We start from the raw sequence: 23,899 nt of genomic DNA on the forward strand, positions 1-23,899 counted from the left end.
TCAATCAATCAATCAATCAAACTTTATTTGTAGAGTGCTTTTCATACATGGTAATGTAGCTCAAAGTGCTTTACAGAAATTAAAAACAGCAGCAGCAACAATTAAAACAAGGAAGTTGATGCCGTGCTTCCTGATGACATTCCCAAGTGGCAGCATGTATAGGTTAAAAAGTGTTGGACCTAAAATTGAGCCTTGGGGGCCACCACAGGTAATTTTGTAGCTCTTTGATGAGTATCCCTCCATACTCACGAAAAATGTTCTGTCAGTGAGATAAGATTTAAACCAGTTAAAAACAGTACCAGAGATTCCAACCTGGTTGTGCAGTCTGTCTAAAAGAATTGAATGGTCTACTGTATCAAAGGCTGCACTTAAATCAAGAAGTACTAAAATAGATGGTTTTGTCCTGTCCAGATTTAACCTGAGGTCGTTTACAATTTTAACTAGTGCGGTCTCAGTACTATGGTTTGTCCTAAAACCTGATTGGTACATTTCATAAATATTATGGGTTATCATAAAATCATTTAACTGATTAAAAACAAGTTTCTCTAAAATTTTGCTTAAAAATGGTAGATTGGATACTGGTCTGTAATTATTAAGTATGGAGGGATCTAAATTGTTTCTCTTCAGAAGGGGTTTCACTGTGGCAGTCTTAAGTGCTGTAGGAAAAACACCCATCTGAAGAGAGTAATTTACAATGTTAAGTAACTCATCCTTAAAAGAGCTACAAAATGTTTTAATAAGGGAAGTGGGAATGGGATCTAAAATGCAGGTTGCTGGTTTAAGTTGGGAACACACTTTGCCAAGCATCTCAGCATCAACCAGGACAAACTTCTCTAGTGTTTCCTCATGTAAAAACAAAGATTCTGTAGTGATAAAATTAAAATTCTGGTCTTTGGATAAAAGTGATCTAATATCATCTATTTTACTTCTGAAGTGATCTGCAAAATCTTCACATTTAGAAATGGACGACTCACTGCTAGACTTCATAAAAACAGGGTTAATAAGATGGTCAATTGTTGTGAATAGGATTTTGTGGTTGTTCCGGTTGTCAGCTATCAGTTTTGAAAAATGTGATCGTCTTGCATCTTTAATTGCTTTATTATAAGTGTTCAAATGCTCACGGAAAATTTGGTAGTGCACTGTTAATATATCTTTTCTCCACCTTCTTTTGGCTCTTCTACAGTTTCTCTTTAGCTGTCTAGTTTTTTCATTTTGCCAGGGAGGAGTTGGATTGGTAATGATCTTTCTCAAAGTGAGTGGAGCAACTGCGTCAAGGATTGATCTCATTGTACTGTTAAAACTATCTACTATAAAATCACATGAGGCTGGTAAAATGTCTGCAGGAGTGTCCCGTAAAAGATTAATAAAATTTGCAGTCACTTGATTAGTAAGATAGCGTTTCCTGACAGTTCGCTCTAGAATATCCTGTTGTATAAAATCACAGACATTAAAAAAGACACAGAAATGATCAGACAGACCTACATCAATCACAGAGGAGATGTTAACAGACAGGCTGTGGGTAATTAAAAGATCCAAAGTGTGTCCTCTGTTATGGGTAGGCTGGGTAACATGTTGAGTAAAATTTGTAAGATTAAGTAAGTTTAAAAATTCCAAGGTAAAAGTGTCTGATTGATTGTCCACGTGTATATTAAAATCACCTGAGATAATGACCCTCTCGTAGTTAGTGTGAATGATTGTGAGTAGTTCTGAAAAATCTGAAATAAAAGAAGTGCATCAGTTGGGTGGTCTGTAAACTGTCATGCAGAGTATGGGAGGGTTGCTGAAAACAAAAGAGTGATATTCAAAAGTTGTATAGTGTCCAAATGTAATATCCTTAAAACCAAGTGATGCTGAATGGATGGCTGCCGTGCCGCCACCTTTTCTGTCTATTCTATTCGTAAATGAAAAATTGTAATTTGGTGGTGAGGCTTCAATGAGTGTTATTGGTCCATCAGTGTTCAGCCATGTTTCTGTTAAAAACATGCAGTCAATATTATTATCTAAAATCAGGTCATTAATTAAAAATGTCTTATTTAAAAGAGATCTTACATTTAAAAGTGCCATATTCAGGGTCGGGGGTGAATTGGCAGACAACTGTGTGTATGTGTTTATGGATGTAAGATTAATAAAATTCACCCCATGAGTTAGTTTACTGTGGTGGTGGTGGTGTTTCACCCTAACTCTGTTAGTGATGTGGACAGGAACAGGAAAAGCTGTATTTTGATCATTCCACAAGGGGGAGCTAGTGGTAACAGGTGGGACATGGTTTGGTGTTGTTGACGGAGGAAAGGCAGGTGAGGGAGGGGACGAAGAAGAAGAAGAAGTAAATAGTCAGGCACGTGCAGCGGATTGTACAGCATACTGTAGATTAGCCGCAAGCATGCGGCTACCCAGCATGTTGGGATGGAGTCCATCACTCCTGAAGACGGTTGAACGCCCCCAAAACAGGTTAAAATTGTCAATAAAACCAATGTTGAGGGCACTGCAGGCAGACTGGAGCCAGCTGTGGAGACTGAGTAATCTGCTAAAACGCCCTGCTCCACGGGCCACTGTGGGGATCGGGCCAGAAATAAAAACAGACTTACCACAGGAACTTAAAAAGCATAAAAGATCCTTAAAATCCTTTTTGGTCAGCTCTGACTGCTGACGAGCCAAGTCGTTGGTCCCTACGTGAACTATCACCCGGCTGATAGAGGAGGGGAGTGAGAGCAACAGTCCCGGGAGCTTCTCCAGGATATTGGGTACGGTGGCTCCAGGGAAACAGTGAGTGACAGCATTGAAGAAGCGAATATTCCTGATGATGGAGTCCCCAGTTATCAGTGTGGTCGGGGAGAAAAGGGGACGAAGACGGGGCGGTGAGGGCTGTGGACTCCCATGGCCTGGGAGTACGTGACCTGCTTGCACGCTGGTGGTCTCCGGCTGGAGGTGGGCAGCCTGGGCAGGTGGGTGATGTGAAGGGGGACCGGGGGGCTTGAACCCGGAATGAGGATCCCCTCTCGGCTCGGGGCAAGGAAGACATCCAGACCGTCTGAGTACGGCGTCCTTTAACATTTTACGGCGAGAAGATGCTGTTGCTTCGGTCAACGGCCGTTTATCCAGCCTCACGGCAGAGTGGCAGGCTGCCTGAACACTGTTTTCCCGTAGAGGTGCATTGACAGTGTCGGCAGGCGTCGTTCTCAGCGATGGGCCCAGACGAGGGCGAGTCGGAGCAGCCGGGGTGACAGCTGGGTCACCTGGGTGGGCCGTGGCGTCATCGGACAGTACCGTGTAGCGGTTGGAGAGGTCCAGGTGAGGTGGTGAGGCAGACCAGGCCGTCCGACTGTTCCTACCACGGACCACCACCTCGGCCCAAGACTCCTGATGGTTAGGAGTTGAGCAGGAGGAAAGTCGAAGGCTGGTGGCAGGGTCCCAGTGAACGGTGTCCCGGATGGTTGCGTTGAGGGAAATCATTTGTTTGGACTGCTCAGATGCCACGTCCATGAAACTGGACAGGAGTGAGTCCTTCTTTTTCAGTTCATCAGAGAGCCTACGGATATCCTCTTTCAGGTCAGCAATCTTTTTATTTGCTTTGTTAAGGACTGTGAAGCCCTCACATGGCGTGGTAGGCATAGTAGCTTGGGAGTGTGAGTGTGTCTGCTTGTCTGTGTGTAATTACCAAGCTAGTAGCAGCTACACTCGCGGCTGATATGACAAGTTTGGTACAAATGTCAACCTTGGATATATCTGTAGTTTGCAGAAACATTAACTGCCAACATCATATCCAGGAGTCAGTTGCTGTTTGTTGCTCTTCTTTCGATGAAATAAACCCTCCAGGGTTAGTGTTAGGATAGAAGGCCTCTCAGACACACTGCTGCACAAAACACGTCTTAACACCGAGCCACCGACAAACTAACGTGTCTTGGCTAACGTCTCATGATGACAATACACTAATTAGGGAGGATTAAAGATCAAATTGCCGTGACCTCCCGCTAACAACAACTTCTGGTTAGTCAGACTGGTGGTTGATTTATATTACAGAGGGAAGTGACACGTTAAACTAATTTATTTCTGTTCTTTTCAGCTATAGCTGTAACGCTTAAAGATATGAAATAAAACACAGTGGTCTGACCTATCAGAGTTTCTGCTTATGTAATGTTCTGTGACACTTTGCTAGAGTCTTTGATCTCTACACAACAGAGAAATCCAGACTAACTGCTAGTTTAAACTCAAGCTGTCTGTAGTCTGTGGCCCAACAGGTAAATTAGGTATCCAACGTAATGTTAATGAAAGTGTTATCATTAATGACATATTATAACATCAAACATGCATTTTAGATGAATGAGATGTTTACACTTTGAAATAACATCATGAAAAAAGACAGTGAAAATGCGTGTAAGCTAAAGGGTGATGCAGGGGTTTCTACCTAGAGGTTATTGTAATTGTAAAATTATGATTTTTTTCTATAAAACCTTACATGAGTAGAAATGATGTATAAGCATGAACTCCACAGATGAAATTCTAATGGTGGAGAAAACAGAAATCAGAGGAACTCTCGTAGGAAAAGGAGGGGGAGGATTCCATGCATAGCTGTGGGCCCAGTTGGACTGAGCTGCACGTCAGTTAAATGGAAGAGCTGGAGAGTACAGAACAGTTTAGTTAGAGACAGCATTTTTAACAGAGTGCAGTTTAAAAACACATTAAAGCACAAAGTCTTCAGTGTTTAACTCACTGCCATCACTGAAAGAACGCGCCAGCGATCACAATACAAAAGTAAGACATGAAGAAAGTAAATGAAAAGCCAAAGAGATCAACTTTCTGGAACATTGTACTGAAAAGTCCCATCAGGTAGTGCTTTACACAGAGACATCCCTGTTTGGACCTGGAAACATTTCTCAGTGCCATTCTGTTACCTTAAGTGGTCTTTCATGGATCAAGATGAACCCAGTGACATGGACCTGCATTGAGGGTTTGGACCTGTAATGTCTACTTCAAATCTAACTACTGCACTGTATGCACTGGACCAGTGAAGTGTGTTGTGTAGTGTGTTCACACAGGATAAGCTCAGTTTGAACTTTACGCATATTTACTGACATTGTCTCCTGGATATGATGTCAGGTGTTAGAGATCCCCACATAACACTAATCCAGTGCATTGAGCGGCTCTGGACATGGTGTCAATGAGACAAACTTAAGCCTTTTCTGGCTTTTCACCAACATTATGTGGTGTATCTGGTGTGGTGGGGTTTGGGGGTGGGGGGTAAAACTCTGGGACAGTTGGGCAGAGGACACATCTTCAGTAGTGTGCCCTGCATCACTGGGTGTTTCGGCCTTTTAACACCACACACCCACTGCAAGGGTGGCCTGCTGCAGGATGATCAGCCCTAAGCTTGAGTCCTGTGCTCAACCGCCTCCGAAATTCACCCTTAAGTGGTACTTGGGGCCCAGCACCTGTCATTTCACTTGAGCCAAATCCACTGTCTGCTTCTTTCAGCCGCCTCTGAGACTGCTCTGATGGTCTTCCGCATTGAGTGACATTAACCCCAACTGGGATAAGATATCATGGCTAAGTGGATTAACTACAGGTCCTTTACTCAGGAGACTGGGCTTTGTATCTCATTTAGAAGACACTGTTCACTTATTTGTATGCCAAGTTTCCTATAGCTGCGAGGTTAGGTTTAGGCAACAAAAACACTTTGTTAGGTTTAGAAAAGCATGGTTTGAGTTAAAGTAGACCCTTTCACAACATTAAAGACGTGTTTGAAAGGATAACTTCTCCCATGTACATATTCTTCCGGTCTTATATCCTGGGTAACAAAGCTATGACACTACAATAACGTGATTGGTCAGTTGCAATGATGGTCCTTTAGCAGTTGGTGGCCACAGTATATAATCTGTTTAAAGAGCTTTTGTAAGGGAATTAATGAAAGTGCTTGGCGCAGTTAAGAGCTGTGACATCACTGCTACCCAGCTAGTTAATAATTGGTGTGTGTGTGTGGCAAAGCTACCTGTTGTTTCTTGGGCCCCCAAAGGTTCTTACTTTGTTGTGTGTCCACTATAAGGAGCTCCAGAATACTACACATTTGTGTGTGAATGTGTGTGCATGTGCATGCACATACATGTTTATGTAATGACTGATAACAGTAACATGACACACCCTCATCTGAAAGCCCAACTCACACACACTTCAACACATCTCTGCCTCACCACTCTGCACCTGCCTGCTTCAATCTGCCAATCAGGCACACCCCTCTCATCAAGCCAACTCCACTCACCTGTGCTCTCTGCTCTGCTCTGGCTGCATTTAAGCCCCAGCTCCACACTCACTCATTGCCAGATTGTTCTCGATGCTTGCACCAGACTCTCCAGCGTTTCCTGGTTTCGACCCTGCTTGCCTCCGACCATCCTGCCTGACCGATCCCCTGGGCCCAGTATTTCAAAACTTGTAATCTGGATCAGAGTAATCCGGATAATGAAATCCTCCTTTTCTCAGTCATGGATCACGGTGATCCTGCTGACTTTATCTGAGTATTTCAAAACACTGGCAGGGTGGATCACCGTGATCCCGACCTGGCCGGATACGGATTTCCAAATCTCAAGTCTCCGCCTCCGGGATCTGAAACATGGCGGACTACTTCACGAAAGGAGTGGCTGAGAGCGCGACTTTCACGTCAAAAGTGTAAGTTTACCGTCGTCTAATGTGTAGCGGTTTTGAGACCATACGAACGCCAACCAACATATCATGCAAGCCAACTATTTGAATTGTCACCTTATTAAAACCAGGCCGCAGCGATCTCTAATTGAGCCGCGGCCGTGGGAGCTAACCCGGCTCCATTGACTTGTGTGTTAAGCAGCTAGCGGGCTATCATTAGCATCACGTCATTGGCAACACAGCAGACTTATAAATAGGCTACATGTGTACAGACCTGCTGCAGTACTTAGAAAACATAACGCTACACAGTATGTGTATTAACTATACGGTTTGTTCAGAAGTGTCAGAATGCTACAGTAATGCTGGTGATGATATCATGTTTTTGTGTACATAAACACAATTTGGGATTGTGGATTAAGATACTCATACACCTTCTACTTTCAGAGTCCACTCACAGCCATGGACCACTCAGCTACAACAGGGCGAGTGCTGGAAATCCTTGGAAATGCTTTAATTGTATTGATACATTTAAGGTTTAAGTAATTTGAGTTTGAATAAAGTGCTTGAAACTGCTAAAAATTGTAATAGCATTACTTTCATGGTATATACCTTGGTCAGTGACACAATTAGAAACATTTTTTAATCCTAATTTCCCTCCCGTATATAGAAGGCTCTCACTTAACATAATTATGGTCATTTATAAAAGGATCTGATTTGATGAAGTAAAATAATCAGTGTGTACACAAACACTTACTGAAAAACATTGCTGGAAGAAATGAAAAATGCAAGTGCACACATCTTATAGTTTAACGATTTAATTGGAAAAATCAACCATGGCATTCCGCACAGCTCTTCCAGCAGGACCATCAGGCGGCGGTGGAGGAGGCAGCGGATCATGGACTTCTGCGCAGGGAGGAGGTCCATCGACGAGAGCCCCCTGAAGTGGCACTCTTCTTGTTTGTGCTATGTTGTGGAGCACAATGCAGGCACAGATGATGTGACAGGCTTTCTGTGGCTCCACACGGAGATAGTTCAGGCAGGCAAATCTGCGTTTTATCACACCATTCAGGCGCTCAATTGTCCCTCTTGTTGTGGCATGGACACTGTTGTACCTCTGCTGGGAGTCATTGGTGACAGTAGCAAAAGGGGTCATCAGCCAGGGTAGAAGGGGGTAACCGCTGTCACCGAGGAGGATGCCATCTGGGGCGGCTTGCTGGAACCTTTGAAAGAGGTGGCTTGCTCTCAAAATACGGGCATCGTGTACAGACCCAGGCCATCTTACGACACAGTTGGTGACAATGAGGTCAGCATTCCCCACAAGCTGCACGTTAATGCTGTGCCGGCCCTTTCTGTTGACATACTCCCATTCCCTGGCATGAGGTGCCTGAATATGCACATGTGTACAGTCAATAACACCAATAGTATTGGGCATCCCCCCCAATGAGAAAAACTTCCTCTTGGTCCTTGCCATGTCACCTTCATTTTCAGGCCATTTCACATATTGACCCAGAAAATTGGTAAGGGCAGATGACACTGAATGCACCACATGGCCCACTGCTGACTTTGTCACTGCCAGTCCATCCCCAATTACCTCAAAGAAGGAACCACATGCATAAAAACGTAGCGCTATAAGCACTTGCTCCTCCACGGTCAAGGCATGGCTCCTCAGAGTGGCACGTTCAAGGTGAGGACGAAGAATATTGCAGATGAAAGCAATATCATCTCGCCCAAATCTGAATCGTGCATAAAGCTCATCATTGGAGTAATGCTCGAGCAGGTTGGGGCGTTGAGCATAGTGTCGTGGCTTATACCTTCTCCTTTGGTGTCGGTGTACAATTGAGGTCATTGTCTGTTCCTCCTTCTGATGTCAAGAGAACCATTCATGCTCAGAGAACCCAATTTAAGCCCTTCCCAATGAACCTGGGATACTCTCACACCTGAAAGTAATTTCACTGGCATGGTATAAAAGAGTGACTGGTTGACCAACCTCCAGACAACATGGAGGCTCAAAAAAGTAAGGGGTTTAACTTTACGGCTGCTGAAACCCATGCATTGCTGGATGGGGTGCGGTTAAATTACAGAAGTTTGTTTGGCACATTCAGCACCCCTGGCCAGACCAATGTGTCCGCAAAAAGTAAAGGAGAGATTTGGGCTGCTATCACAGCACAAATAAATGCCACTGGCAGTGGCCAACTAAGGTCGGTGGAGCAGGTAAAACTTCGGTGGAAGAATTTAAAACAAAAAGCCACCAAGGACCAGGCAGAGGCAAGAAACCCCCAAACTGGGAACAAGCCCTTCAAAGGTAAGACTTAACTGTCTGTTTTCTGAATTATGATATAGTATCACATATCTACAATATTGGGTATTAAATTGTCACCAATTCAAGCTATTTAAAACAGCTGCACAGCCTTATGGAGTTGACTGAAATTCAGGACTTGTTAGTGCACACAACCAATGGGCCCTGAAGTTGAGTGAACTCAATAAGGCTGTGCAGCTAGTTGCCTAATTAAATTTGTCAGTTTTCATACTTTTTCTTTTTTTTCAGTGCACTTATATCCCATATTATGTTACATTAATGGTAAATGTACTAATTTCATGTCACTTTTGTGAAGCACTATGAGCTACATGTCTTATATGAAATGTGCAATACATGTTTTTTTTTTTTTTTTTTTTTTTTTTTAAAGCTGGTGAATTCTCAGAGGCTGTCCTAGACATCCTTGGAGGGGAGAGTTCCCATGCCCTCCATGGGATTTTGCCAGCCAATGTTGGGGAGCCAGCTGATGAGCCACTCAACCTCTCATCCGAGTGTCTGTTTCTCACACCTATGGAGGCTCCAGAGGGTACCCCGTCAACAAGTGCCAGCATTGCTCCACCCGATCCACCACGTGAGGCTCGTGGGCCAGAGCCAGCGCCAGAGAGACGGAGACGGAAGAGGCATGCTGGTGATGAGGATGCCTATGACAAGCTCCTCAAAATGGAGACAGAGAGGGCGGTCAAACAAATTGAACTAGCCAATGAACAAATAAAGCTGACGCTGCTTCAGCAAAAAGAAACAGAATTGAAAATAAAGCTACTGGAGAAAAAGCTCCCTTCTGACCTTTGAGATGGGTTAGGTCCTGTTTTGTTAGTGGCCACATTATTTGAAATGACTTTTTGTTGCAATTAAACTTTGTTTGGACCCTGCACTCCTGTTGTCTTTCTCTGATGTTTTGGTAGATGCAAGTTACAATGTTCGGTGAACTAGAATTTGAGAAATGGGTCTGTAATTGTTTTATTTACAGTAGTTTCAGAAAGTGTGGTCAAAAATATTTTACTATGCTTTGAATTTCTGACAATTACTTTAATTATTTGTCAAAAGTAAAACACTAACACTTTAGATTAAGTGTAATGAACATCTTGAGTAACAATATCTAGGAGAAGTGGAGCTGAGACTTTGTCAATCCAAGTCAAATCCACCTCTGAGGTGGGATTCAAGTGATCCTGAAATTTTGGTATCAAGTTGATCCAGATATCTGCCTTGCGTTTTGAAATACCCAAATCCAGCCTTTTATCTGGATTCAAGGGAGGATTGGATTACCAGAGCTGAATCCTGATCTTCAGGATCAGGATTCTCTGGATCTGTGTTGAAATACCCAGTTTTCAGATCAGATCTAGATTTAATCCAATCCGACCAGGATAATCCTGTCAGATCACTTTTGAAATACTGGGCCCTGGAAATCACCTCAGCCTTCCATCCCCGACCACGATCCTCGCCTGTCCCTTTCTGGATTCTGCCTGTCTGCTCCCTTGGCTATCCGGTGATTACCGGATTCAGCTCTACAGAGTGAGTGTCACTCTCGTCTCCTCTGTGGCTTCCTGCAGTTCTGTGACTCTGATTATTCCTTCAGTGAGTGAGTACAAGACTGAGTTTCACGGACGTTACTCACCAGTATCCTGGTTTGGTTCGGCTGAACCTGATCTACAATCCCCATCAGAGACTGTTAAAGGCCAGCGGCCAGAAGACAGACTGTTTTGCCTACTGCCATTGATTCCTGCACTTGTGCCAATAAAGTTTGTTACCAACGATACCTGCCTGTCTTTGTGCTGCTATTGGGTCCAAACCAAACCCATTACATCAACTAAAGGTGAGAAGTAACAACTTTCTTCTGGCTCCATGAAAACTGACCCTATTTTCACTCCATCTGAAGAGCGTTTAAGCACTGTTTTAATAAATAATCTGCGTCCACACAACACACCTGGAGACACAAATCCCATGCCATTCATGTACACTGGGCTCGCATGTGCTGTTGTAAACAGGAATCAGATTGTATACGCTGGTTGGTTCCCTAGCCACAGAAAATACTATACATACATTACACGCCTGCCGACAAATACATTGTCGGCAGGCGTTTTTGTCTCTTTCCATCATTGTGTTAGCAATGTCTGTTTCTGCCTATAATGTCAAACAATAAAACATCCATTCCGTCACCGTACAAACTCAAGTACACATGCTCCCAGTTCATATTTGCCACTGATGTTCCAAACACTGATGTGTCTGCATCGTCGTTTCTCATAATCTCGTCCAGACATGAAAACCGAAAACGCCACTTCTGAATATCTGGAAGGAGTCTTCAGAAAACTCAGTTCTGAGTGGCATCTAACACTGCTAATGTGTATGAAAGGCCAAAATGCAGAGAAAAAGCTTTGTTTTTAAAAAAAATCCATCTATGTGTGGACAGGGCCTTAAAGGTCCCATATTATGAAAAACACGTTTTCTCTGGTGTCTACATATATAAACTGGTCCTCCCTGAGCCTACCAACTCCCAGAATAAGGAAAGCAAACGAGTCCTGCATCATCTCTGCAGCCCACCCACTGGTAAAACGGGGCTGCTACAGGCTGTTCAGATTCAGCTCCTGTCGTTACGTAACGACAGGAGTGATTTGCATAGGCAGGGCTCCTCTGCGCGAAAACACTCCCCCCGGAGATATCCGAGAGGGGGCGTTCATCCCCGAGGTGAAGTTCGGTATGTCCAGCGGTAAGAGAGCAGTGTTTTGCTCAGAGCTAGACACGCAAATTGCTCTGTTGTTGGTTGTAAAAATCAGTGCCTATATTCTGTCCTAGCTACAGAAGAACAGAAGAGACAGTGGTTTGCATTTAATTTTTAACGACAACATGCCGGCTACGGTTCCTGTAAGTTTGTTTGTGTGTGCTAACCACTTCACATCGGACTGCTTCAGTAACGAGGGTCAGTACAAAGCTGGCTTTGCCTCGACACTGACCCTTGTAAAAGGATCAGTCCCAACCATACGAGACCCAGCAACTGCACCCGAGCCACAGGTAAGTGTCGCAAAGTTTTGATAGTATTTACAGTTGCCTACGAGTATGGTCAAGTCAGCTTGAAATTGGCTAACTAGTTAGCTCCGCTTTGGTCCGCTATGCAATGGCGTTTGAAGCGAGTTTAATGTTAAAAATATTACGAGGGAGCTTGGTTGTCACAGTAAAAAGTCTGGAAACGTGCAGACTGGAGACAGAGACTATGCGAACAGTGTCCAAGAGTTTGGAGACTGTGTTGGAGACAAACACAGCTTTCGCTAACTGTTTTTAAATGTTACCCTTTTGCAGGTCAGTGGGGGATGGGAGCCAGGTGGTTGTGTTGGGGAGTGGGGAGTCTCTCATGTAATGGTGGACAACACACAAATTCCTGAGTGTTGGCTTATTAAGCTTAAACAACCAGTTGAACGACAGCATCTCGGCGAGCCATAGCGATACATCCACCATAAACATTAGCGCATGCTACTGCTAGCATAAGCGGCATCCTCTCCCTGAGAGGGGCGTGTAGCAGGCAAGGCAGGCGTTGACAGACGGCGCTCATTAGCATTTAAAGGTGCAGGTGTAACCATAGTGGGTCGGCACAAGAAGGAGGAGAAGGATTCTGCAGTGTTTACAGCGTTTATTTGACCCAAACCTGCGGGAGACAGTTCAGATACAAAATGTCGTCATCCGTCTTTTTGTCTCACGCCCTCAGCCATTGTAAACATTACTGTGCGTTACACTTTTTTTTTTCTCTAATATTTTCAAAGAAAATTACAAACACATAAGCTGTCTGTCTTAAACAGAAGCAAAACATGGGGTGTGTAATGAATGAACAGGGAGTGCCATCCCGTGGCCAAACACAAACACGCAGCATTTGCTACATCTACAACTTAAAATAAAATAAACCACAAACCTGCGGGAGACAGTTCAGATACAAAATGTCGTCATCCGTCTTTTTGTCTCACGCCTAAGCATACAGAATGACACTCGTTACACACACACACACACATAGAACCACAGTCTTTGTACATAACTCTAAACGAGGCAGCCGAGTGGCGCTGATATCTGTAACATAAAATAGTTTGTAAAAACTTGTTCTGAACGTAAAAACTAGTGAAAACAACTGATAAACATATTTACATTCTCTGTGCATATTTTTCTTCACACATTCAATAGGTTAAACCCACATTTACACGGCAAACAACAAAAATATGTTGTCGGGATTTCCCGGCCGAACTCACCCTCAGCCATTGTAAACATTACTGTGAGGGGAAGAAGGGAGGGGCTACAGAAGCCTGGAGGACTACGGGGGCTCAGGAAGAACAAACAGAAAGCAAAGTGCATAAAAATGCCCTCTCACAGGTAAAAGGAAAATAAAACTATTTAAATAAGATAAAATTCACAAACCAAATACAACATAAATATAATAAATAATAAAGGTACATTTTTAACTCTGTTACACGTGCACAGAAACAGCCTGCTCTCAGTAGAGCTCACTTGAGCGACTTTTAGACAGCTGAAATTCAGGACCACGGATGGGTTTGGGGCAATACATTTTGAATACTGTGTTGTTGGACCTCTGACAGCTGTGTGAAATTGATGAAAAACAGTATAATATGGGACCTTTAAACAGTTCAGGATCACAATGTGGAAGACACTCAAGAAGGCAATACACTTGCTAATGCAAAACGGCTGTTTGTGTGTTTTGCATTTCAGAACAGTATGCACATTGTTTTAATGTCTTCTGATGACCACACATTGCAATACACCTTGCACCTTGCCATAATAGCTTGAAGGTGTTACCGTGTGATAGGAGGCCATCAGTAGAAATCACCAACTGGTCTCAAGTTAAGTTAAGCAGTCTAGCTTTTAGCTAAGTGGATATCATTGTTGGTCAAGTGCAAACGAATGTTGTGAGAACTTGAGATGAACAAGAGAGACAAGGGTTAGACTCACATAGGTCTGCACAGGCGGTTGACATAATGAGAGAGAATGGCATAGTCTTGTTCCTCAACCTTAGTTATAATAACTTGACATAGCTATATATATAATTAACTGTTAATTTTCTGTCAAGTGAACATAAATACAAACCAGGACTGGTGGAAGGAACAAGAAACATTAACTCACAAAAACCCAAACAGGAAAAGAAACAAAACAAAGAACTTGGGGGGCATGTTTACCAACGTAAGCATATCTGCACAAGAGAATACATATTTGTCAACCTGCACAAGCATCTGCATGGGCAGACATACATGAACATGGACCCACTTGTAATAAGCAGGGGGGTAATAGGTTAGTTAAGAACTCAGACTGTCACTTTAGTCCGATTCATATGGAGGTGCCAGGTGAAACAGTTAGAATGTGGGTTTCGTTCAAATAGGAAATCAAAGGGGACCACGAGGACGACCACATCGTTTTCAAGTCTTCCAATTTATCTTTTAGGGCAAACATGATTCTCTAAGTGGAAAATATTGGACAAGTCGTTCAGCCAGTATTTTATTGAAGGTGTTTCCGGCTTCTTCTAGTGCTGGAGCAGAACATTTTTTTGCCGTTATGAGGCCATAGGCAATAAAGTGCCTATGTGAAGGAGTGTGCCTAGGGTAATCAGCTTGGGGTCAGGATGCAATGTTACACCCACCACTATAGAGAAGATGCCAAGAATATCTTCCCAGAATTTGGACAGATTTCTGACAAGAGACCAAATTACGTAACAGAGTGCTCTCTGCAGAATTGAATTTATCACATTGAGATGTCAGGAAAAATGGAGTGAAGTTTACTTTTGGAGTAAAACAACATGAAGCGTCTTAAATTTAATTGAGCAATGTCTAACATTAAAAGAGCATGTATATACACAATGTAGTTTATTCTCCCAACTGTCGCAAGAAATCTCCTCACCAAGTTCTTTTTCCCATGCATACCTAATGGTTTCTGTGGAGGGAGCGTTCAGGCTTTGTAATTTGTCATATAAGAGGGCTATCATCTTGTTAGTGCTGGAAAGTGACATTAGGTAGAGATCCAATTTATCTGGTTCTGAGGTGATAAAGTCTGATAAGTGTTGTTTGACTTAATTTTTCGCTTGTACATGAAAAAGTTAGAAGAGGGTAAGTTGTATTTTTGCTGGAGCTGCTTAAAACTAGTGAAGGTATTCTTTATGTAGAGATCTCCCACTGAGTGAATACTGCTGAGTTTCCATTGACTTAAGGCAGTTCCCATCAAGGAGGAGGGAAATGAAGGATTATTGAACAGAGGCAACAAAAAAGAAAGTGCCCTCAATTCAAGAGATCTCTTCACCTGTTTCCATATACAACTCATACTGTGGATGATGGGGTTATCCTTATATGTGGATTTACTTATTGAAACTGGCGAAAGCAATGTCAAAGGGTTGACAGTCCTCTCTATCCAGTTTTAACCAGTGAACTTCTTAAGTTTCGTCTAACCAAAATTTAAAAGATCGGTTAAGTTACTAACCAATAGTATAACAGAAAATTTAGTAGACCAAGGACGCCATCTGACCTGTAGTGATGCTTGCTTATTCTGTGGGATTTGTAGTCCCAAATAAAGGGTACTATCATAGCATCTATCTTTTTTAAAAAAGTCCTTAGGGGATATATAGGATATATGGGATTTGTGGCAAGAATATAATTTTTTTTGCATTGATTCTACCTATCAAAGAGATGGGCAAGGACTTCCAAAATTGAATGTTAGCTTGTAGTTTCACTGTCAGTGGGGTAAAATTTGGCCCACATAAAGAGGAGCTCGTCTTGGTCATCTCAATACCCAAATCCTCCAACTTTTTCCTAAAGGGAGATAGCTTGAGCCAGGTCAAATCTGGCACATTTACAGGAATAAGTTTGCTTTTGTTCCAATGTATCCAAACAAGCCAAATTCAGTTATTAGAGCCAAGATGTGAAGAAAACTAATACGAGATTTAGTGATGCAAAGCAGGAAGTTGTCAGCGTACAGAGAAATTTTATTTGAACAAATGTTGGTGTCGTAACCACGAATCTCTAGATGAGTACGAATTTGTTTAGCTAAGGGTTCTAGAACCAGAGCAAAGAGCAAGAGAGAGAAGCCATCCCTGTCTATTTCCTCTATAGAGTCGGAATTTTGGCGACAAATTCCTGTTAGTGAGGATTCGGGCGGTCAGGGATGTATATAAGATTCTGATCCAATGAATAAAATTTTCTCCCTAATTAAATTTTTTAAGCACTTAAAAAAGATATCTGGGCATGTGCATTATGTTGAAAAGACATCTGAGGTTGTGATATGAGTTGCTCCCCGGTATAAAACTGGTTCGGTCAGGGTTAATTAGTTTGTATATGATACTGATAAGTCTGTGGGATGGAGTTTTGGCAAGATTTTTTTGATATGTATTAAGTAAAGCTATGGCTATGTAAGAGGGTCTTTGCCTTTTTTATGGATCAGAGTATTAACTGATTCTTCTAGTGTAGGCGGAAGGAATTAATTATCAAATGAATATGCATATACATTCTTTGTAACAAAGGAGTAACTGGATTTATGAACCTACATTACCGTACCCATCTGGGCCAGGGATCTGACCGGATTTTAAAGTTTGGATGGCATTCCGAATTTCTTGGGTGGTGACCGGTGCACCCAAGATGGAAGCTTCAAACTCAACTCAACAATGGCAACTTTCACATATCAAGAAATTCCTGATTTAAAGAGACCCCAGCTGTTGTATGGGAAGCATATAGAGAGTCGTAGAACTTTTGAAGTCTACTATTAATCTCTCTCGGAGAAGTAAGTATCTCATCCGATGCAGAATTAACTTAAATCAATTATCATTTTCGATTTTACAAAGCTGCCTGAACAATAATTTATGCGGTTTGTCACCATGTTCAAAATATTTTTGTTTTGAGAATGGGAGAGCCTTGCAAAATTTAACAGAGAGTAATTTATTCAGTTTACATTTTAGTGCCAGGATCCTATTTTGTTTTTACAGAGAAGGTTGTATGGCGTTTTCCTTGTCTAATCAATTCAATTTGTTTCTCTAGATCTACCTGTTCTGCCAAGTTTTTCTTCCTTTTGGAGGCTTGGTAAGATATAATACTACCCCTGATAAATACTTCAGAAGTTTCCCAGAGCAAGTTAGGAGAGGTTTCCATGTTATCGTTTGTTTGAGGGAAGAGTTCAATGTCTTTCTTAAGAAGATTTGTTGAAAAGGGTCTAGTCTCCAAATTATTTCAGTTTTCTCCAATTAATCTAACTGTCAATTAAATGTGACAGGGCAATGATAATGAGATATTTGTTTTTTGTTAGGGTCAGAGGTATACGTGTTGAGGTTCGAGTCTACCAGGAAGCAATCTATCCTTGCATAAAGTTTATGGACTGATGAATAAAAAGAGTATTCTCTAGCCATTGGGTTGAAAGCTCTCCACATGTCCAAATGACTGACCCATCTACAATGTAATCTATTATGCAGGTCGTTCTTGAGGTGAGTCTTTTGTAAAAAAAAAATTAAATCAGAGTTTATGGATTTTTGATATGCCAATACTTTGTCTCTTTTTTTTTATCCGTCCATTAATCACAGTTTAGACCTGCCAAGTCATTGCTAGGTTGGTATGGTATGGTATGGTATGGTATGAATTACCATGCATATATAAATATTATACTGGTTGAACTAGGTAGACTCTGAGGACAGTTCGAGGGAAGCACAATCTGAACTGTGGTACAATTCCCATTTATAATGTGAGGACAACATTTAGTACACAAGACCCACCCCATAAAGTCAACAAAAAAGAAACAACAACAAAAAAAAAGAATTAGAAAAGTCGTACTCGTTGTACCCTCAGAATTGTATTTCATCGAGTAGAGCTGTCTAAAAACATTCCATTGTCTTGAATACATGTAACCCTTCTCTATGCTTCTCCACTGCTGTGCTGTTGTCCTGTTGTGTGCTCCCCTGCATGTGTGCACAGGACTCCTTTTAGGGGACCTCATGTGATTTAGACTTTTGTGTCATCCGGCCCACATGCTGTGTGGAATGATGGCATTTGGGCGGTCCCCTCCTGGCCATGCTATGGCCTATCACAAGTGAATAAACCAGACCTGGCCCAAATCAGAGCCACAGTTCATTCTATTTTGGTGGGCTGGATCTGGTCCAGACTTGGGCCAGTTTTGGTTTATTTGGTTTGTTCTTGGCTAACATCTGGCCATGTTATGGCCTGCTTGTGCTCAGATCTGGCAAACAGGAGCAGACCGCCCAACTGCCATTCAACATGGTATGTGGGCCGGATGAGGGTGTCTGGTACAATTTTGCTATCTGGGTGCTGTGCACTCACACGATATAAGCAAAGTCTGTATTTTACTTGAATTAACTGATGCTATCACCTGGATCTGATGTCAAAGCTCTGCATTACATTAGCATTCTAGAAGTGTTGCATCTCTTCTTCAGCAACCACATTCTTGACATAGTTTAGAGTTGATTTACTCACTTTCAGTATGTGTTAAATACACATTTCCAGCATTTTAGATCAGTGCTTTGTGGCTGTACTTGAATATGAGAACCTTTTATTGCTCCTGACCTTCTCTATCATCACTGATTGTAGACGTTAATATGACGATCTCCCAGCTGCTGACTTTTGTTCAACTTTGTATGAGCTGTGATCAAATTTGTAAACTTGTTTTGTGTGTTCTGCGATGAAGGAGGCATGAGGTGATGTAACAGTCAGCCTCTGTCACAGCTAGTTCTTTGATGTCAGTTGTTTTGTCCGGGCCTTTAGGCAATCACATAACCATGACCCATTAAGAGAATAGCAGAGTTACTCTGAGCTTGTATCATGTCTACATGACTGCTGAACACCCCCCCCCCCCCCCCCCCCCCCCACACACGCTCTCTCTGTCTTTCTCTCTCTTCAACATTATTTCAACATTATTAAACACTTAATTACTTGTAGAACCAGCTGTATAGTACACTAAGTTTAAACTATATCAATGAATGGTTGTTATAATACCCCAATACCCCAATGGTATAATACCCCAATAATAAGAGTTTGTCAAGCACTTTAAACATCAGCACTTTGTAACTTTATTTTTTAAAAAATTGAGATTTCTTGTTGAGTATGCTGTGATTGAAATAAAGAAAACACATTTATCTGCATCTTTATTGCTGTTTACAATCATTTACACAGGGGCACTGTGTAGTTTTGGAGAAGAAATTCAAACTCCGAATTTTAATATTTGCAATATTAATGAGGTGTTAATATGAAGTCTGAAATATGTATTTTTCCATAAGTGAATAAACAAGCTGTTCTCAGAGGAAAATAAGGTCCCAGAACACTGATTGAAGCTAGAAAGCTGGCAGGGTCTGCCACATAGAAACGAAGTGAAACAGTATAAATGGTGTTGTCCTTTAAGATCAGTTTGTTTGTTTAGTCATGAAAACAAAGAGAGTTTGATTATTTAGTTTGTTTAGGCAGAAAAATGAAGATCTTTCTCTTCTCATTAACATTTCTTCCACAAAACTACATCTTTAATTTAAAAAAATAAAACATTTTATTGGAAGCACCTAAATGTATGTGCTGGTCTACCTAAATTAACTCACCAGTGAAACCAGTGTAAAAAAGGGAGTTTGGATCCCTGAACAATGAGACAAACATGTTTCTGCTGAACAGAATCCTGGGCCCAGCAGGCAGTATACACATATACAGTGCTCTGCATACACAGTGTCTGAGCCTGATTTTAATTATGCCAGCAGAATGTAGGGAGTTGGAGAGCAGCAGGGCAGTGTCCAGAGGCTCTTAGAAGAAGAGATTATAAGGTTGAGTTGAAATTTTCTGGAGGTGAACCTCAGTTGAAAGTGTTTGGGGAAACTCGAACATCCTGGACAATCTCTCTCCCTCTTTCTCTCCCTCTCTCCTGCCCTTCCTTTCCCTCTCTCTTTCTGAAGATGCCAAAGCCACAGGATTGCTGTTAGGGTGGCCTGCCAGAAACCCAGGCTCCCTTTTTACTGAGGGACAGGAATTTCAGAGTGAATGCTCACAATGTTGGGCTGACTTTTTGGCCAAGAGGAGAATGTAGAGAAAAGAAGAAAAGTGGACAGGAGAGAGATAGATCATGTGGAATCAGAGACAGAAGAAGGATCTTACAGACAGATGAAGAAAGAGACAGACAGAGGCCCACAGGATTTTCATGCACAATTCTTAACCACAAACTCAGTCACACTCTAACATGTCTCCTTAAACTGTGCCAGCTGTCCAAACAGTCTGTCCTGGCTGTAGAACAGGTTCTCCACTGTACTTTGAACTCACTGTTGTACCAATACTGCCCTTACTGCTCTTCGGCATTTACACCCAGAATACCAAGGTTCCCAAAACCACAAATTACTGAAGCAGTCATGTGCTGGATTCTTCAGTCCTGGCCTTTTACAGGCTCATTCATGTTATCATTTATGATATTGAAATTTAGCACTTTTTTCTTTTTAAGAGAGTTTTTCTTCTGACAGTTTCACTGGAACCATGCAACCTTGCTGAATCAAAGGTACAGTAAAGGCCTTTGCACACCAAGTCCACTTTTTTTGTATACATATTTTAAAAATCCGCCATTCAATAAAAAAACCTTACACACACTAAACTTAAACTATTTAATACATGACAAGATAAAGTTGTCAAGCTGTGAAGATTATAATTTGGTCCTCACTTCCTGAGAAAAGGAGATGACAATAGCCTGCTAGGTCCGTCCAAGCCTGAAAGCAAGAAAGCTCCTTTATCAAGCACCCTCTGATAAAGGAGCTGTGGAATTATCCCGATCACCTTCAGGTGTATTGTGGGATGTCAGTGGTCCAGTTTGACATGCTACAAGCTGTACTGTAATGACATATTAAAAAGAAGACCACCACACATTACAAAGAAGTCCACTGATTTCCCTGAACCAGTTGATCCTGAGCTGTGACTGGCAGTACGTTGAGGTAGAGAGTAGGGAAACACACAAACATGGACACCACATACATCACATCAGGAGAGGATGTAAAAAAAATACAGTAAAGCAAACCTATTCTGAAAAAAACTGACAGACTAAAGTTCTGGAGTCAGTGTGTAAACATGATTGACACAACATGAGGTTGTATTTATTTCTAAACGTGCTGCAATTACGGACGAAAAAAACAAACGTGGTGTGTAAAGGCCTTAAGTCTCAAATGAATGAAGCTCCTCTTTAACACAGTGCTTTAACAAGCTTTTAAAAAAACTTCTCAACCCATTTTTGGACAGTGATTGATCATTTGTCGCAGTCGGCTGTCCTGTGGCCAGTGACCTGCATAAACAGCTCATCTAGAGGTTTGGGTTGGCTTATGCACATGACACTGATTTGTTGATTTTCTGAAATCACAAAAAGGGCATATGTGTCAAGTCAAGTCCCTAATTTCAATGAGACCCCATTTCCACCTAGTATAAATATGTAATCTGTATGTGGACACCTGGTCATGGGGCCTTTGCATTTGCACCTGCTATTATTAAATATTCTCTTCTTGATGTTCCCAGCATCATGAGCCCATCCTGACTGCACTGACAACTTGCATTAATGTGTTTGTCCTGTTGACTTGCTCAGTTTGTGTTTATTTCATCTTTTGTTCCTGATTTTTGTGCTTCTACTGTGGTTGAGTAGGCTACATAGTTACATTGTTTAGTAATTTGTCTTTTTGAAGTGTGTTTATTGTTCATATTGCTGACTTTGTTGTGCTGTAGATCCCGAGTCTTCACCAGGTGTTTTATTTTGAAAATTGACCAGATGCACTATGCCATTTGGTCAGTCTGACTTCCTATCTGCCTCGATCTGCTCTGTCAGCTTGAATCAGCTGCGGTTCGCTTTCATCAAAAATAGGCTTGATGTGTAAAAGCCATGGAGCAGAGTGGAGAGCTGCTTCTGGAATGCTGCTAAACAGCTGAAAAATCCACTTTCTAATCCCAAAAGTTAAAAAGTGAATCGCTGAGCCCCCCTCCTGTTGGTAAACGGTTCTGGATCAGAGCAGAATCTGATGTGACTACACAAGATTCCTCCAGAGAAGATGGCTTCTTTGGCTCTGAGAAGATGAGACATGGCTGTTCCTGCCGCAGGCTACAAAAGCAGGAGCACCTCCATCATGTGTGAGGAAATGAACAAATTTTACGCTGGCTTTGCTCTCCTCAACGAAGACTCAGCTGTAAAGTCTACTCCACCTCCAGAGGACCAGCCACTGTCAGTAACCACAGCGGATGTGAGAAAAATCCTGCTGAGAGTGAATACAAATAATGCTGCTGGTCCAGATGATATACCTGGCCGTGTACTAAAAACATGTGCTAATCAGCTAGCTGATGTTCTTACTGACATTTTTAACATCTCACTCTCACAGGAGACTGTTCCCTCTTGCCTCAAGACAGCCATCATCGTTCCTGTACCTATAAAGTCTGTTGTGTCTAGTCTTAAAGGAATAGTTCACTCTAGAACGAAATTCAGTCATTATCGACTCACCCTCATGCTGATGAGAAGTCCGGTGTAGTTTCTTATTCCTCAGAGTGCAGCTGGAGACCCGCGTGGGTACCCTCCTGCAGCAAAAATCCATATAACTGGCGTCAATGTGCCCGAGCCGAAAAGGTCCATAAAACTACACAAAAACTTTGTAATATTCCTCCATACTGCTTGTCTGCTGCAATCCAAGTGTCCTGAAGTGGCAACATCCAGAGTTTACTCGAAACGACGTCATTTAGTACATTTTAATAGCCTAAACAGTCATTTTACTATATTTGCCTGGAGGCACGATCCCGCGTGCACGCGAGTCTCCCTCGCACCCGGACAGATCAACAGAACTCGCGATAGATACACACCGGTATTTACATCCAGCTGTGAGTTTCAAATCACTAGTGCAGGCAGATCCCTCTTGTGTTTGTGTGTTGCTCGGTCGCTCACAGCTGGATGTAAATTCCGGTGTGTATCTATTGCGAGTTCTGTTGATCTTGTCCGGCGTGGCTTCCGTAATGCAAGCGGGTGCAAGGGAGACTCGTGTGCATGCGGGAGCGTGCCTCCAGGCAAATATAGTATAGTGACTGTTTAGGCTGTAAAAAATTATTAAATGACGTTGTTTCGAGTAAACTCTGGATGTTGCCACTTCAGGACACTTGGATTGCAGCGGACGAGCAGTATGGAGGAATATTACAAAGTTTTTGTGTAGTTTTATGGACCTTTTCGTCTCGGGCACCATTTACGCCTGTTATATAAATTATTGCTGCAGGAGGGTACCCCCCCAGGTCTCCAGCTGCACTTTGAGGAATAAAACTACACCAGACTTCTCATCAGTATGAGGGTGAGTCGATAATGACTGAATTTCGTTTTAGAGTGAACTATTCCTTTAATGCAACCCCCTGTGGCTCTCACCCCCATCCTGATGAAGTGCTTTGAGAAACTGGTTCTCCAGCACATCAAAGACAACATCCCTGCCAGCCTGGACCCTCACCAGTATACTTTCAGAACCAACAGATCCACAGAGGATGCCATATCAACTGCCCTCCACTCAGTCTTCACACACCTGGAGAATAAGAACAGCTACATCAGGATGCTGTTTGTTGACTTCAGCTCAGCATTCAACACAATCTCACCATGAAGCTGATTGGAAAACAAACACTCAGGCTATCAATAATAATTAATGATTATCAGGGATAAGTATTAATTATGATAAATAATAAGATCCAATTTTCACCACCTTTGAAGAAGGGAAAATATAGCCAATTCACCAAATCAGTCTCATAAAAAGATACTAAACTGTCAGTTTGTAGCTCTGATTAATAATTCACTTAATAACTACAACCAAAATTACCATAACAGCTAGTAATGTTCGAAGGATTTTGGACTCCTTGACAGAGTAGAGGTTGGCAACATTTATTTTTGTACAATATTAATACAGAACAAAAGCAAAATGGTGGCTAGGGTTCAAAGTACCGCACGGCATTGACAAAGGAAGACTACAAACAAAATGGCTGAACAAAAGGGACT

The sequence above is a fragment of the Pagrus major genome, chromosome 11 (genome assembly GCF_040436345.1).
Source record: "Pagrus major chromosome 11, Pma_NU_1.0".
In the NCBI taxonomy this organism is placed as follows: Eukaryota; Metazoa; Chordata; class Actinopteri; order Spariformes; family Sparidae; genus Pagrus; species Pagrus major.